This window comes from Acinonyx jubatus, chromosome C2 (assembly GCF_027475565.1).
Source record: "Acinonyx jubatus isolate Ajub_Pintada_27869175 chromosome C2, VMU_Ajub_asm_v1.0, whole genome shotgun sequence".
NCBI classification, from domain to species: domain Eukaryota; kingdom Metazoa; phylum Chordata; class Mammalia; order Carnivora; family Felidae; genus Acinonyx; species Acinonyx jubatus.
In genome coordinates this window covers 112,412,625-112,430,433 of record NC_069384.1, presented here as the reverse complement: position 1 = coordinate 112,430,433, position 17,809 = coordinate 112,412,625, and the positions used below count along the sequence as shown (strand labels likewise).

The 17,809-nt window shown below is 41.7% G+C and overlaps 1 long non-coding RNA gene across 3 annotated transcripts in view; it reads right to left on the bottom strand.

Moving 5' to 3' along the window:
* Positions 1–17,102, bottom strand: part of LOC106975183 (uncharacterized) — a 28,305-nt gene extending 11,203 nt beyond the window's left edge. For 2 of the 3 annotated variants that reach the window (XR_008297937.1, XR_008297936.1), the window contains exons 1-3: positions 16,944–17,102; positions 16,568–16,699; positions 11,170–11,246 (exon numbers count right to left, since the gene is read on the bottom strand). This is a non-coding gene — a long non-coding RNA (uncharacterized LOC106975183). Of the gene's footprint in view, positions 1–8,580; positions 8,660–11,169; positions 11,247–16,567; positions 16,700–16,943 lie in introns of those variants that run through there. The other variant, XR_003420889.2, reaches the window with a different exon arrangement.
* Positions 17,103–17,809: the final 707 nt, after the last annotated feature.

The window sequence follows — 17,809 nt, the reverse complement described above, 5'->3', positions numbered from 1 at the left end:
TTCAATCTTGGAAGCAAAAGAAGATGTTTTCAGTTTATTTCTCTAATTCTTTCAGAAATCCCCACCCTACTTCCAGAACCTGGCAACATAGTAAAAATGATTTACATGCTCTATATTCTTGGACAAATTCCATGGAATGAAGGATGTATAGGTCAGGTGGGGGGGGGGAGCATGAAGCTGTATAGCTGGAATGTCCAGAGTGGAATATTGTTTTAGTCATACCTGTGGCCTCTGGCAGAGGGATTCTCTGTCCAAGACACTAGGATCCTGGACCATCATTTACTCCATTACCTTTGTGATACTCCCCAACCTCCCCCCACTTATGAGGTAGCACCTTTAATTGTCAGACTCTGTTACTATTTCTGGCTCTCTAAAGAACATGTTTTAGCTTCCTCTATCTTTAGAGACACCCACAGGTCTCATTCCTCCTTCATTTATTAACTCTTCTAAAAAGTGATTGCCAAGGAAGTCATTGAAATGTTTTCAGAAGAGGAGCAACAGGATTAGATTTGTCTTAAGAAGAGCACCCGAGGCTTTCAGGAATTTCGCTTTCGGTCAATATGGAGGAACCAGGACCAGATTTATCCTCCTGCCTTAAACCACTAGAAAACCAAACAAAATACATGAAACAGCAGTTCTCAGATGTACAACAGGCAGTGCAGGATTCCAATCTGTAATAGAAGGGAAAGAGATGAGGTGATCCCTGTGGCAGTCCCAGCTCATTGTCTACAGGGTATTTCTAGGCTGCAACATAGGAAGGAGGAATCCAATACAGTTCAACAATCCCACTGAATTGAGGAGACAGAGATCAGAATTGGGGGCAAGTCAAGGCAGCTAGAATTTTCTGAGTGTTATACTAGAAAGGAGAGGGAGAGAGAGAGGGGAGAAGAGGGAAGGAGGGAGAGAGAGAAAGGAGAGAATGCTCTGGAGAGCATTTGAGGAATGCCCTCAAATGTTTGGCCGATTATATATCTACACATGTATCAGAGCTTCTGGAAACTAGTGGCAGAACAATTACTAGAGCTGCAATTGCTTATATTTCAGCAAGCCAGAGTAGAAAGACCTTCTAATACTGAGTATAATCCTCAGAATGGTATTATCTTAGTCGTAGAGCTAAATTAGCCATATGCTAAAGAATGCTATGAACTCACCTCAACAGAGCAGGAGAGAAAAGCTCAAAAGATCCAAATGGTTCCTAGTACCTTATGTGTGCCCCAGAATAAAGTCCAACACTATTCAAAGGAATATAACAAAATGCGGCACGTAATCTTCATGGTATCTGGCATCCAGTTAAGACACGAAATATTATCAGGAGTAAAGAGGGACATTATATAACACTAAGCCAAGCTACAATAATCCTAAATGTGCAGAGGGCTTCAAAATGCATGAAATAAAACTGATGGAACTGAAATGAGAGACACAAATCCACAATTACAGCTGGAATCTTCAGCATTTCTCTATTGGTAAATAACAGAACAAGTAGACAGAAAATCAGAAAGAATATCATAAAACCTGTACATAAATATTTATAGTTACATGATGGTGGCAAAAAGTAGAACAACTCTGATATCCATCAGCTGATGACTGGGTTTTACCACAAAATGCAATACTGTTGATAAAGTCACCATGAACGTTAAATTAGCCAACATTGAACCGTTACATCTAGAGGGAATACAGAGGTAGGTTCTCATGAGTCTCTGGTCACAATATTTTTGCCAACTGATCAGTTCACAAATCTTCTTTTATGTTCGGTTCTGCTTAGAGACACCTTATTTGTTTAAAGACACCAGATTCGTTAACGTTGAACTCACCACCAGCAGCACCACAGCTCATGTCTGAACAGAGCTAACCTAACAAATGCATTTTCTCTATCCTCTATCAAGCACATAGCCTTCTTGTGCTTAGGAATACTTCAGCATTTATCTTGGGGGACCATTTTCAACAGCAAAATCATCCAAAAAGAATGAAATCTTGCCATTTGCGACAACGTGAATGGAACCAGAGTTTATTATGCTGAGCGAAATAAGTCAGCCAAAGAAAGACAAATACCATATGATTTTATTCATATGGGGAATTTAAGAAACAAAACAGAGGAACATGGGGGGATGGGAAGAAAAAATAAGATAAAAACAGGGAGGCAAACCGTAAGAGACTCTTAACTGTAGAGAACAAACTAAGGGTTGTTGGAGGGAACGTGGGTGTAGGGATGGGCTAGATGGGTGATGGGCATTAAGGAGGGCACTTGGGATGAGCACTGGGTGTTATATGTAAGTGATGAATCACTAAATTCTACATTGTATGCTAACTAACTTGAATTTAAATAAATCTTGGAAGAAAAAAAAGCAAAATCATCAACAAAAAGCACACAAAAAAACCCCCAAAACATGGCACTAAATAGACTCAAAAAAGAACACTTGTTGGTACTAAGAGAACTGAATCAAGAAGCCTGAGCATCATCTTGTTTGACTGCAGCTGGAAACATGTGCATAGGGTGACTCCAATGTTTTGCTACTCTTTGCATGTGACAAATGACCACAAAAATGCTGTGAATTATGGTTTTGGGGTTACAAATAAATTTTTGTGGGTAGGCGAATTAGCAAATGTAGAATCTGAGGTGCGCCTGTGTGGCTCAGTTGGTTAAGCCTCCAACTCTTGATTTTGGCTCTAGTCATGATCCCAGGGTTATGGGATTGAGTCCCACATCAGGCTCCACACTGAGTGTGGAAACAGCTTGGGATTCTCTCCCTCTCCCTCTCTCTCTGCCCCTCTGCAGTTCTCTTTCTCTCAAAAGAAATGAATAAACATTTAAAAATGTAGACTCTGAATAATTAGGATTGACTATATATCATACAGTGGAATATTATTGGGCTATCAAAAAATGAAGTTCCAATACTAAACATGAATGAAACCTGAAAACATTATGCTAAGTGAAAGAAACTGGACACAAAAGGCCACATATTGTATGATTTCACTTGTATAAATGTCCAGAATAGGCAAAATGATAGAGGCAGAAAGTAGATTAGTGGTTGCCAGGGGTTGGGAAATGGCAAATGGGAAGTGACACTATTTGGAGCATGGGGTCTCTTTTGGGGTGACTAAAATATTCTGGAATTAAATAGTTGTGATTTTGTATAGCTTTGTGAATATATTAATGGACACTGAATTATATACATGAAGAGAGTGAATTTTGTGGTATTAAATTATATTTCAATTAAAAAATAAAATAAATTAAAAAATATGTAGAAGGTCTGGAAACACTATCAACAAATTATACCTTATTAATTTATAAAGCATTTCACACAACAGCAGAATATACTTTCTTATCAAGTATACATGGAATATTCACTAATATAAATAATATTCTGGGCCATAAAACAAACCTTAACAAAAGTATTGAAATCATACAAAGTATGTTCTCTGTCCATAACTGAATTAAACTAAAACTCAATACCAGAAAGATATCCTGAAAATCACTAAGTATTTGGAAATTAAACAGTACAGAGTGAAATACCTCACCAATCAAAGAGAAAATCACGAGGTAAATTACAAAATAGTTTTAATCAAATGAAAACAAAGCATATCAGCTAAAGTAGTGCTTAGAGGAAATTTTATAGAATTAGACTGATATTAGGAAAGAAGTAATGTCTCTAAGCTTTCACTTTAAGAAATTTGGGGCATCTAGGTGGCCCAGTTGGTTAAGCAGCTGACTCTTGATTTTGGCTCAGGTCATGATCTCATGGTTCTTGGGTTTGAGCCCCATATCGGTTCTGCCCTCACAGTGCAGAGCCTGCTTTGGAGGCTCTGTCTCCCTCTCTCTGCCCCTCCTCTCCCAAAAATAAATAAATGTTAAAAAAATTTAAGAAAAAAAAACTAGAAAAAGAAGAGTACATTAAACCCAAAGTAAGCAGAAAGAAGAAAATATTTATAAGAAAAGCAGAAATTAATGAAATTTAAAATGGAAAAACAATAGAGAAAATCACTGAAACAACAAAAAAACCAGTTCTTTGAAAAAAATCAATAAAATTGACTAACTTCTAGCAAGATTGACATGAAAAAAAAAGAAGAAACAAATTACAAATATCCAGAATGAAACAGAAGATATCATTACAGATTCTGCAGACAACAAAAGGATAATAAGGATAATATATTTATATAATAATATATATTATATATATTTATGTAATAATAATATATACTATATATATATATATTTTAAATATTTATTTTGAGAGAGAGAGAGAATGAGCAGGGGAGGGGCAAAGAGAGGGAGAGAGAGAATCCCAAGCAGGCTCTGCACCGTCAGCTCAGAGCCCAATGTGGGGCTGGAACTCACAAGCTGTGAGATCATGACCTGAGCCGAAATCAAGAGTCAGATGCTTAACTGACTGAGCCACCCAGGCACCCTTCAATCTCATCACTTCTATTCAGTGTTGTACTAGAGGTCCTAGCTAGTGTAGTAAGGCAAGAAAAAGAAACAGCATGCATATATATTGGAAAGAAAAAAAAACAAACATATTCTTAGGTATCATGATTATCCACATAAAAAATATCAAAGAATCTATGAAAAAGCTGCTTGAACTGAAAAGCAATTTAGCGACTTTGCAAGATACAATGTCAACATGAAAAAATAAATTCCATTTCCATATGCTATAAATAAGTAGAAATTGAAATAAAAATAACATTTGCCTTAGCATCAAAAATCATGAAACACTAGGTATAAATCTAACAAAATATTGGAAGATCTGTATAAAGGAATGAACAACTGATATACACAACAATATGGATGCATTTTAAAAGCATTATGCTAAGTGAAAAAAGCTGTAAGCAAAAGATTATATGCAATATGGTTCCATTTATATGAAATTCTAGAACTGTAGTAACAGAAAGCACATCAGTGGTTGCCAGGGTCCAAGTATAGAAGGAAGACATTACCTACAAAGAAGTACAAGGGAGCTTTTTGGTGTTATGGAAAAGTTCTATCTTGATTGTGGTGGTGTTTATATAACTGTATACGTTTATCAGAACACAGAAGCATACACATAAAATTGGTGAAGTATATGCAAAATGTACCTCAATAAAGTTGATTTTAAAATAGACAGAAAGTCGTCAGATTGCCACAGAGGATGGATTGATGAGGGTAATCAAGACAAGAGGCATAGATGTTAATTATTCAGTCACAAAAGCTAGAATTTTGAAAAAGAAAGTTGATTGACAAATAAGGGGAAAGCACAAGAAGACCAAAAAAGGAAAATACAAAAGCACAGAAACAGATGAGCTTCCGGAACACAGATTTTGTGTGCTAAGATAATTTAAAGACGAGCCACAGATTGGCATGACAGACACAGCCACCTGGGTGCACTGGCTCTCGTTCCTTTCTCTGCCCCACTCTGGTCTCCCTTGAATGCTGTGCGAAGCTGCTCAGGCTAATTCCAAGGTAGGCTCATGTTAGTACCATTGTTTCAGTTTGCCGGTTGCATTTTTAGGGCTCCTAAGGGGGAATTTGGTTCTGAGCTACTTTCTGAAGCTGGAAAGGCCAGGGGTCAAGTGGCCGCTGTGGCCGCTTGTTTACTCTTTTGGTTGATGAGCACTTATAATTTCCACTGAGCTCTTAGCTAGTAGCCACTTCCTGTCTTCACATGATCCCACCCCTGTAGGGGTGTCCTGTGCAATACCTGGGACTTATATGTACTATTTTTTTTGAAATTTAACTTCAGTTGGGTATCCTGTCCCCCTAGGATTCCACCTAGGATTACCCTTCCAGGTAATCCTGGCTTTTTTCCGGGTAATTCCTGAGACTATGTTTTCCCTCAGTCTTATCATTCAGGGTTTACAGTGACAATATGTTTACACATCCAGGAACAAAAACAGACTCATGCCCAACAACCTGGAAGAGGAATATTGTCCTCTCAAGATTCAGGCTAGTCTGAAAAATGGGGTTATCTTTTCTCTAAATAGCTGTGACCTCCACACAGGTGATGAAAACCTGCCACAATGAATCTCCTTACCTACAGGAGAAATATTTCTCTTTGCATGTTTAAGGAAAAATAAAAATTAAATTCTTGCCTTAGACTAGTAGCAAGAAGTTAAAGATGTGATCAATCCTGGGCTGCCTGGGTGGCTCAATCGGTTGAGTGTCTGATTTCAGCTCAAGTCATGATCTCACGGTTTGTGAGTTCAAGCCCCGTGTTGGGCTCTGTGCTGACAGCTCAGAGCCTGGAGCCTGCTTCAGATTCTTGTGTCTCCCTCACTCTCTGCCCCTCCCCTGCTCACCTTTTGTCTCTCTCCCTCTCTCTCTCGAAAATAAACATTAAAAAAATTTTTTTTAGAAATGTGATCAATCCAATCAAAGACTGATTTGCTTCTTCTTCAACAATTCCTTGTACATATAATTTGCATACAAAGATCTTACTTGATCTGACTTTTTCCTAAGCGTGTCTGAGTCTAGCTTGAAGGCAATCTCATACCAAGAAAAACATACTGAATTGTAGCATCTGGTACAAGGACTAGGGATTCTTTATTGTCTGATCAGTGCCCTAAAATGTCTTCATGAATCAGATAATATTTTAAACCTCAAGTACCATCAACTTCATTATTTGAAATCTGTGATCTTATATTTGCCATGTATTTTAAACTCTTATTAATGATGAAAATGAGGCTGTCAATTAAGCTAAATGACATGACTGGGGTTACAGTAAGTCAACTGTTACAGAGTGCTGGAGTCAGGAGTTCTTGCTTCAGTGGGTGATGAGAAATCTATGTCTCTCTCTCTCTCTCTTCTTTTCTGGTTCCCCATTTCTCTCAACATCCCCAAAACCCTAAATTAGAAACATAAATTGAACATATTTATGACTTAAGTATTTAGTAATTGGCTATACTATTTATTCATAGGTTAAATTTTCACAAAAACTATAATCCATGGACCAAAAACACATGGGTGAATCTTGCCTATAAGTATCATTCTTGTGCATTAAATATATACATGTTGATTCATAGAGTAGGCATATATTAGTCCTAAATGAGTACATGTGACTGATGAAGAGACCAATGTCTCTCACATTCTATGTCCCTTTGCCCCATTGCATCAGTGAGGCACAGAACCTCTTTGCCTCAACTAATTATAGCAGAGAAAAGGCTTTTGGTTTTCAAAAGTGCAAGGGCTCAGGGCATAGAGAAAACCTAATGCGGGGTGCTAGGGTGGCTCAGGTCATGATCTCAAGGCTCATGAGTTTGAGCCCCACATTGGGCTCTCTGTTGTCAGTGCAGAGCCTGCTTCAGATCCTCTGCCCTCTCTCTGCCCCCTGCCCCCGACTCATGCTCTCTTTCTCTCAAAAATAATTAAACATTAAAAAAAACTAATGAGAAAGAATGAGACTTCCTATCAACTCATCATTCCCCCAAAGATCCACAGGTGAGGGGAGAAGGAAAAGAAGAGAATTGGAGGGGAGGCAAAGGGAAGTTAACTGAACTCTGGTGTGGCCTGAGAGGGGGTTTCCATGCACCGCTTCCTCCTCCATGCTGAGGCCCTGAGCGGAAGGTGAGGAGAAATGTAAAAAAACAAAAAAACAAAAAACACAAAACAAAACAAAACCAAATAAGATCCTAGAATCTGGTGAGCATCTATATACTCTCTTACACAATCCCTCCTCCCTGCAACCCATCCAAAGGCGAGGGAGGCAGCCTGAGCCAGGGTCCCCTGGAATACCTGAGTATATGATAGAGTTCTGGGTTCATGGTCCCAGGAGCCTCACAGACTTATCTGTGCTCTGGGCTACAAGGGGGGGCCTGGAATGACCTCTGAGAGAGTTCAACCTTGGCAGTCTTGAAGCCTCCCTGCATTGACAATGGACGACCAGACAGGAATGAGGATGCCTCATTCATTGGATGGGTATCCATTATTGGTTGGATAATGACCCAGATCAGATGCCTACTCTCACTCAGACAAGCACTCAGTTCTTCCCCAGCAACTTAGACAGATGGAAGGAAAAAACCCTTCTTGATTGAGATTGTTTCCATTTAAGACATACTAACATTGGTTATTAGAAGACTAAATGAAGTTATATATTTTAGAGCACTAAATTTATGGTCTGAAATACATGTCTATTACAGATAGAAGATAGATAGATGACAGATAGATAAATAGATAAATGATAGATATAGAGTATAATATTTTATATATTTAAATTATGTGCATTCTCTCTATATATAGCTTAGAAATTTGCTGGGGAAGTAGATAATTAGGGGAGTGGGCTTTTCTTTTCTATCTATGATGAAGGCTCAAGAGGGTGAGCAGGAAATTATCACATTGGTTCCAATAAAGAAAATGAAAAGAAAATGCACATGTGAGTGTGCGTGCATTTATGCATGTGTGTGTGCGCACGTGTGTGTGTGTACAGAGTAGAATAGTGTAGTGTAGGATGGATAGATAGATGGATAGATAGACAGACATCTTGAGCTACCACCTCTCTGCCTAGAACAGTTCTTATAATGATGGAAAAAAGCCAGAGTACTCCTAAAGCTTCCATATGAACCTAAACAATACATCTCCTAGGCTCTCCAATCTACTTTGCCAGCCTTAACTGCGCAGTTTATCTTGTGGCCTCTGGCTGTCATAGTCGATGGTCAGAATTCCTGCTGTAACTCCAGGACGAGACCACGCTTTCTGAAACAATTAGATGGTGAGTAGGAAACACTGGCTGAGTTTGGCTCAGCAAGTCTTTTTCTCCATTAATGACAAAGCATGAATAAATCAAAGACCATTTCTGAAAGTTTGTAGACAAAGCACAGACCTTGGGCTTTCATTTTGAGGATGAAGACAATGTAATACATTTATTTATTAAATAGCGAGAGGGAAAAAATATTTCTGGTTCTCTTAGGAACCACTTAAACCAAGAAACAGGTAGATCTGTGCATAGCAACCTGACTAGATATTTTAATTATGAGAGACAAAACGGTGATGTGGCTGAAAGTGTGAACCTTGGAGTCAGGTGGCCTGGGTTTGAATCCCAGCTCTGCCTCAGGTGGCTTTTGTATCTCAGTTTTCCTATTTGGAAAAGGGGGTTTACAATAGTAGCTCCCTCATGGGATTGCAGTGAAGATTAAATGAGTAATCTGTAAAGAATCTAGATTAGTAAGCACTATGTTATTGTACTGTTATTTGTTTTAAAATATTACTATGTGGAGAGAGACCACCTGCTTACTCTGTACCACTTAGGCAGAATTGGGAATAGTTCAAAAAGCGATATAAGAGCTTCAGATGAGGAATAATGAAGAATTTGGGGAGTTTTTGTTGTTGTTTTTTAAGTTCTGGAATAGTTCGCCAAAGAAGTTACAAGGGCTTGAAAAACAGATGCCCTTAAAAGCAGGATAATAGGGGGTGCATGGATGGCTCAGTTGGTTAAGCATCCAACTCTTGATTTTAGCTCAGGTCATGATCTCACGGTTCATGAGATTGAGCACTAGGAGTATAGAGCTTGCTTGGAATTCTCTCTCTCCCTCTCTGCCCCTCTCCCTGCTGTGCCCCTCTGCCTCTCTCTCAAAATAAATAAATAAATTTTCAAAAGAGCAGGAGAGTTACTCATTGGACCAGGATAGTTTTAGTGTAAATCTGTTGTACTAGGATGACCTCATGATGAGTGCTAAACTTCTTGATCTGGATGGCTTGGAATTTCATTTAGTTGTAAGTTTCTTCAGACCCCAAATCAGCTATGTCTCTGGTGATGATGGTGGATGGTTTGTCATTTCTTAAATGCACTTTAACCCTGGTGGCGGACCAACTGCATATTAAACACCTAGAGAAGAGACTGGAACTAGAATACAGTCGGAGTTGTTTTAATATTCCAGAGGATGAAGATTTACAAATAGCATTTTGACTATTCAGGATGGTTTTCCATGTGAGTTAATGCTATTGAACAGAAGAGTACGTTTTTGGGGCGCCTGGGTGGCTCAGTCGGTTAAGCATCTGACTTCGGCTCAGGTCATGATCTCACTTCTCATGGGTTCGACCCTGTGTCAGGCTCTGTGCTGGTGGCTCAGAGCCTGGGGCCTGCTTCGGATTCTGTCTCCATCTCTCTGCCCCTCCCCTGCTTGCACTGTGTCGCTGTCTCTGTCTCTGTCTCTCTCTCTCTCAAATATAAAATAAAACATTAAAAAAAATTTTTTTTTAATAAAAAAGAATAGAGAGTTTTCCTAAACCCCGTTGTGTGACTTGATACATGCTCCTCAGTTGTTTGAGAAAAAGGTCAAGAAGACACAGGACAGAAAAATTAAAATGAAAATTTTAAACTAGGTTCCTGGGTGGCTCAGTCAGTTGAGCGTCTGACTTCAGCTCATGATCTCTCAGTTTGTAGCCTCCAGCCTCACATCAGGCTCTCTGCTGTCAGCAGAGCCCACTTGAAATCCTCTGTCCCCCTCTCTCTCTGCCCCTCCCCTGCTCATGCACGCATCACGACCAGTCTGTGGTCAGCTAATCTTTTGGCCACAACTAATTCAAAGGATGATCCTAGGTAAGTGTTCTATTTCGTGGGGCCTGGTACGTTTTATAGGTAACTCTTTCCTGAAGATCAATACACTTACAATCAAACCAGGCAATCTGTAAGAATTCTATTTGACTCCAATGTTGTCATCATAGGAAGAGTAATATGGCGTTCGATCTATATTCTGTTCAAATCATAGAGTTGACTCATGTCAACATCAAGGTCAGTCCCTTCCCCCATGTTATAGACAGCCAAACTGAGGCTAGAAGCACTTACGAGATTTATCCAAAGTGAAATTGGTGGCAGAGTTGAGGTAGGAACCCAGAACCCTTGCATTGCCACCACCCCCCGCCCCTCCCCGCCCCACCTCATCTCACACCTCTCTCCTTCTGCCTCATGACACTCCGGGAACAGCAGTCTTCATTCTGTCCTCCTAACAGGGCCTTGGTATACTTGGATTTCCTCTACCTTTCTCCTCATGTATTCCTGCGATTCCTCCTTCTGTCAGGTGTCACTTCAGTTTCCATCTTTTTAGAGAGGCCTTCCCTAAAAATCCACCAGTTACTGTCTATCAAATCACCTTGCTTACTTCCCTTCCCAGCACTTGACTATTGAAATTATCTTCTTTATTATTTCTTTTTCTATTGTTGTCTCCCTGCCGTTCACAGGTAACCGCCAGGAAGAGCTGGGGCCATACCTGTCTTGTTCCTCGCTGTATTTCCTGCTTCTAGGATGGTGTCTGGGACAGCGTAGGGGCTCCACGAACACTGCTGACTGCAAAAAGGAAGAAAAAACTTTTAAAAGAGCCATTCTGTTTATCTGGATTTTTTGATTACACTGTGTTGCAACTTTTAATTAATGTAGCATAATAATATTTATTGAGGACATGCTATATTTTCCAAAAGCTCTGTTAGGCCTTTTTGAAACCTTTGCAATAACCCTGGGTGGTAGGTATAATTATCCTTGTTTTATTGATGCAAAAGCTGAAACTCAGAGAATTTAAGTGGCTCAACAAGTTGCAAAGCCCCATTCAAACCCATGCTGGTCTGATGTGAAAGTAATCATACCTAAGACTTGCAACATGCTTTATTTATTATATCTGTTCCCTAGTGTTCAATATCAGGGCCGTATCAGTAAATAACGATTACAGAACACTTCCCAGATTGTGAGAGCTCAGAGCAGGGTTTAATTTCACATTAATAATGGAGTAGTCAAAAGTACAAAGATGCTTATAATTACATTGATCTTTGAATGTTCAAGTAAGCTTTGGCTTCCTCATTTGTTTAGGTTTTGATTTGTTTGTTTTGTCTGCTAGGGCTCAGGAGAGGAAAGGAGAAATAGCGTCAGTGAGGAGAGAGCTTTTGCTCGGGCCTGGGAGACCAGGAGGAGCTAATGAGAAGTTTTGTTCCCTGTTCTGACTGCTAATTACTGAGCCCTCACCTCCCCTACCTGTAATGTGGAGATTTGTGGAAAGGTTGCCTAACAGGTTGGGAGAGAATTGAATGTTGCTTTGGGCTGGCAGAATTTTTTTTTTTTTTTTTTTGACTCTTCTCAAGGCCAACATAACTTTCTGCCTTGATTCTTACATCCTGGCCATTATTAGACGAGGGAGGTGGTAAAGAGGAAGGTCAAACAGTTGTTCTCTTCGGTTCAAGGATGTTTCTAGTCCCCCCAAAGGGCACCAGGTGGAGAAGATTCAGGAATATTATCAGTGTTCCAGTCAGCTGCCTCTAATCCTGGCCATGGTCACAGGCATCAGGTGGCAACTGTCAGGCCCACACGTGACCTCTGGTGGGCAGGCAACATCCCCCACATGCCTTCTCCCTCATGCCACTCTCTCCACCCTTCTGCCCCACCTCCTCAGTCCTTTACAATATGTTACCACCATTCTCTTCCTGCTAGCCTACATCCGGAAGGGCATATGCTAAGAATCTCCGCCCCAGCCTAGAGTTTTATTGCAAGAGCGTGCTTGCATGACTGGAGCTTCAGAAAGTGTCGTGTCCACCCCATTTGTTTTGATCCAAATATCCCCTTTGGAAAAACCCAGAATTGATGTTCACCTATAGTAACACAGGTGTGTAAAAAAGATACCCAAGGACTCAATGCAAAGGAAGGAAAATTCAGTTTTAGGCCCCTCTAAAGTCTAGACCATCCTTTGTGCTACGTAGAAGGACGGAGGGGAACAGATGGTGAGCCGGTCTTCTACTCTGTGAACTTCTGGGACGCACCCAGAGCAATGAGTTGCAGTGAGAAAGACAAAGCTGAATTTTTGAAATATGTTAATGATGAGAGGAAAGAGGACTACCTGTGCATCAAATGTTAAATGAGAGGGGTGAAATATTTTTCTTTACCAGGTTACCTAGCAAGCTTAGGGTGGAAACATGGGAGAAGAGAGTAGAGTGTGAAAAAGCAGTTAAACATGGCTTTTAGGAGGAAAAACAAAGGAAGAAGCTAGGAAGGAAAGCAGGATCGGAGTTCACCTGAGAGGAGCAAGGTAGGATTAGAATAGATAGGAGGTGGGTTTAGGGAATTTCTGCTGCCACAATCCCGGGGTGCCACTGTGCCTGGGGAGGCTGCATTTGTTTCCAAAGTCAAGGGGTGGACACAGGGTCATCCAGGAAAGAACTCATATATGCTAACTGATGTTTTCCAGAGATCAGGGCCGGGGAGGATAGGCAGATTTCCAGGTAGGTACACAGGGCACCTGCGTGTTGGATGACAGAGCCGTCTTGCAGCTCACAGAAGCAGCACAGGTGCAGTGAGCTGTTCCCAGGATTGGCTGGGTCATTACCAAGGTCAAAGGAAGACTTAGCTGTGGGTGTGTGGGGCTGAGCTCTGATGTGGCTGAGGTGTGAAGTCTGGGTGCAGTGGTGTGCAGAAAGCTAGGGTGCACCACACTGGCATGGGCAGGGGGCCCCGAGGGGCCAGCAAAGGTTCATGAGTCCAGATGCCTGAAAGGAAGAATGTCCACATGAGACCCCAGGAGAGCTTGAATAGGAAGGCAGATCTTTGCCAACGAGTTTCAGGGGCTCATTCCTGTCCTAACTTGGTTGCGGCTAATATCTGAATGGGTTGCCTAGAGAGAAATGCAAACAGCTGACTTTACGGAGAAGCCCTTAGTGGAAATGCAGAGATCATGTTTATCATTAGTGTTGCCCTTGGTCAAGGGTTAGAGCTACAAGCAAGGCAGCTAACCGGAAGGGACCAAAGGAAGGATGGTTGGAACAGACTGGGATGGTTACGTTTGGGCTAACTTATCAAAGTAACTGAGGCTGGGGACCCATCACTCACCTGACTATTCTCTTTCACCGTACTAAAATGGCTGGCTCTGACACCATGTTTAAGGGGAAAGCTCTTTAGGAGAAAAGGAGAGACTTAGACAGATGTTCCCATCAAAACTAAGTTCCATTCCAGTGGGGTAGGCAGTTGAGGCACTGGTCTGGGATCAGTAACCCACACTGCATCCAGAAGAGACAGAAATTTAGAAGCCAAAGTGTCTGTCAGGAGGGCCAAAGGAGGGGTTCCACCTTGAAGGTCATGGCAAGGCAAAGGTCAAGAGCTCAGATGTTTAGTCAGAATAACACTCCTGATCAGCCTTGTTGTATTTAACAAGGAGGTGGTCTCAAGGTGGGGAAGGAATTGGGTCTACCTATGGTTTGGGTGGAGTTTACTCTTTCCCCACAATAGGGGTTGGTCCTGGCTGACTTAATCCAGTGACTGGTTCTGGGGCGCATAACCCAGTCTGAGACAATAAGAAATAAGATGTTTGCTAAGCTTTCTATGAAAGAAATCTTTTCCTTTCCTGTTTAATAAGACTTTTTTTTACCCCAGGCAGTAGAGTGTGAACTGAATATGTGAAATGTATAGTTGTTGTAGCCATGGGGTGGAAGGTGTGGGGCCAGGTGGGCTATAGGCCTGTCATGTGGAGCCTGAGGATGGCCCCCATATTGTGGCAAAACGGAGGTGAGGACTTTAGTAGCCTTGTCTGAATGGCTGTATCAAAACTGACCTGAAACATCAATTGCCACTGGATCTCAGATACATGAATGAATACATTTACTATTTGAGCCAATTTGAATGGGATTTTGCCTTTATTTTTTCAACTTAGTCTTAACTGATGCATTAAGGAAGGGTGAGGGAGCAAAGCCTAAAGGAGCTGTTATGATGGCTTACAAAGTCCTCTCATTCAGGAATCAAGCCTTCTGGAAAATAAATCCTCCTGGCGCCTCTTGGGATGGTGATTTGGAATATTACTTGAAAGCAGTCCTGTGGGCGGGGGCTTCCCTTTGGAAGCAGCAGCCCCTACCACAAACTGAACAAAGGTGTACAAGGCCAGCAATGATGTTCAGGAGGTGAATAGTGAAAATGTCATCACTTTGTGTGTGATTTGCTTGTTGGGCTTTCCTAAAAGGGTGGGAGGGAGGTCAGAATTTCTTGCACTCTGCTAAATATTTTGCTGAATTCATCTGTGAGGCTGAAGAAACAAAATTGGCCCTTTCAGATCGTTCTCTAACTTTCAAGAAAGCAACACAGCCCCAAATACCACAAGCTGGCCCAGTGTGGGTGGTGCCAGGAGAAGGCGCAGAAGTGTTCCTGGTTAAAGCCCTCCCCGAAGCCCTCCCTCATGTGATCTTTCCAGAAGGAATGTGTTCCTGAGACCAGGTTCCACCCTGCAGCCTCAGCCTCCTGGACCACATCCTGAGACTCTATTCCGAAGCATTCTTTGGTTGGGGCTCAAGAAGCGCTGGTCCCAGTAAAAAGTCACCTGCAAAGGAAACTCGCACAAATAGTCACTTTCAGTGGCCTGATGCCAGAGAGCCAGGAGAGCTCCCCAGCACTGCCATTCCTTTCCCGCTGACTCGTGTTTTCTCCAGTGTTCCGAAGCAAATGCTGAGTCATGTGTGAGCATGAACCCTGAATTACCAGCCATCCCTCAGTACGAACTAAGCCATCTGACCCTGTCCTGAGAGCAAGTTTGGGCTTCTGGAGAAGGGAGAGAGTAGTTATCCACGTGGCTTCAGAAGGAGCCCCGGAGGAGAGAACTGACAGAGGACAGAACTGATGGTTCTGGAGTGGAAGCCTCATGTTGGGCCTCTTAATGGCTCTTCATCCAAGTCGCCCTAATTTACTGTTTTTCAGAGAATGCCGGAAAGCTAGTCCTGCCAGAGACAGGTCTCTAAACTTTTTTGCTCTCCTACTTCCTAAGAGAATTCTGAAACATCAAGATTTTCCATCGTCCATATAGAGGCTTTTTTAAATTAATAGTAGAAAATATAAAACACTTGAATTCAGGTGAGGATCAATACAATTGACAAATATTTTATAATATGACTTGCTAAAACAAATTTTAACTGCTTATTGAATAAAGAGAATCAAATCTAGGGGCATCTGGGTGGCTCAATCGGTTAAGCGTCCGACGCTTGATTTCAGCTCAGGTCATGATTCCAGGATCATGGAATCGAACCCTGCATCGGGCTCCATGCTGAGAGTGGAGCCTACTTAAGACTCTCTCTCTCTCTCTCTCTCTCTCTCTCTCTCTCTCTCTCTCTCTTTCTTTCTCTCTCTCTCTCTCTCTGTATCTCTCTGTCTCCCCCTCTCCCCCACTTGCGCACACGTGTTCTCTAAAAAAAAAGAAAAAAGAGAGAGAGAGAATCAAATCTGAAAGAAAAAAATGTAAAATTTTTCTCATGAGTTTTCTTTGATATATCTCAAAACATTTGGTGGTCTCAGAAAAACATTCCAGTTATAGACTAAAGAACATACGTTACAAATCGGTATCATTTCAGTTACTCTGAATTCCGAGCAGCTCAGCATGTCCGAAATACTGCATTCATGCACAGCTTCAGGCTTAACAAAACTCTGGGTAAAATGGGATCCTAAGTGTTTCATGATTTAACATTCAAGGAGCAGGCAACCCAGAATACTTGGATCCCAGTGTAGGTCCTCATGGTAAGATTTGGGGTGAGTGAGAGGCCAGCCTCTCTTTTACCAAGGGGAACAGCCCACAGCATTGGGAAGGCAGTCTTATTCTCAGGTGGATCAGTTCTATGAAAGGAAACATACGGAATTAAGATCTGGAAATCCTTTTAAATTACCTGTATCCCTTGAGAAGTCTTCATATGCCCTCAGGTACATGCATCCCAGAATCGGGGACACTCCATGACAACAGGGCTCCAGGGAAATGCAGCTGGATTTCCTTACTGGCTTCTTAAAGGCTCTGAGAGGGCCTGCAGTAAAGAAACACGTCCTTGTTAAACCTAGAGTTTTCTAAAAGTACTTTTTCATTTGTTTTTAACGCTTGTTACCATTACCATAAAAACTTTTGGACTAGTGTTATTATTGGCATTCATTGGCATAACGAATTTGAAGTTTAGTCACTTGCTCTAGGCCAGGGGTCCACAAACTCTGTAAAGTCAGATGACAAAGGTTTTCATCTCTGAAAGCCATTTGGTCTCTGTTGTAGGTACTCACCTCTGCTATTGTAATGCAAAAGCACCATAGACAATTCATCAATGAATTAGGGCAGCTGCAGGTTCTAAAAAAAGCCTGTATTTACAAAATCAGGCAGTGGGTTGGATTTGGCCTGCAGGCCTTGTGTACTTTGATCACCTCTGCACCAGGCTGTATATCTAAAAGGATTTGAAGCCAGGTCTGGTGACTTCACAATGTGGACCCTGTCCCCATGTCACTCTGAGGAGGTGTCACGGAGAACCCCATAAAAGGAGGCTGCAGCACAGGAGACAAACCTCATCCCCTTGGGCATTTGGCCAAGGGCTGGCCCCTTCCAGCTTAGCTGATTCTGGGGCCGATGTGGGCCTCTTCCTCAGTGTTCGAGTGCCTGCCATCACCTCCACTCATCTTTAAGGAGCAATCAATACGGACCTTGTGGCCCAAAGAGAAAGTAGCCCCCATAGGCCTCAGTTGCCAAGTATAAAGCAAAGCACACAAGAAATCTTTTAGGGCAAACCAACACCTCTACTGTTCTGGGCTCAATCAGGTCCACCTGGAGTTCTTTCTCTTATTGTTGAATAAGCTTGACCTTGAGTCAAGGGCTTCTGAATATGCAAGTAATTGGATTGGTTGTTTCAATTTTAGTTCTTCAAGGCTTTCTGAATCCTGGAAAGTACTCATAAAACTGCCTGCTGCCAAGGTAAAGGCATTTACCTGGGAAAGGAAGGCCCTATGTGGCCTGCCCTGATTTGAAGCCATACTCCCTTGTAGGACAACCCTCGGGAAGAGCCTAACGGGGTTCGTTTTGGGATAGAATCAAACGATGGCCATGATTTCTTGGGCGGAGATAGCTCCCTGAAAGTCATCTGGGCAGCTGCAAAATGCTG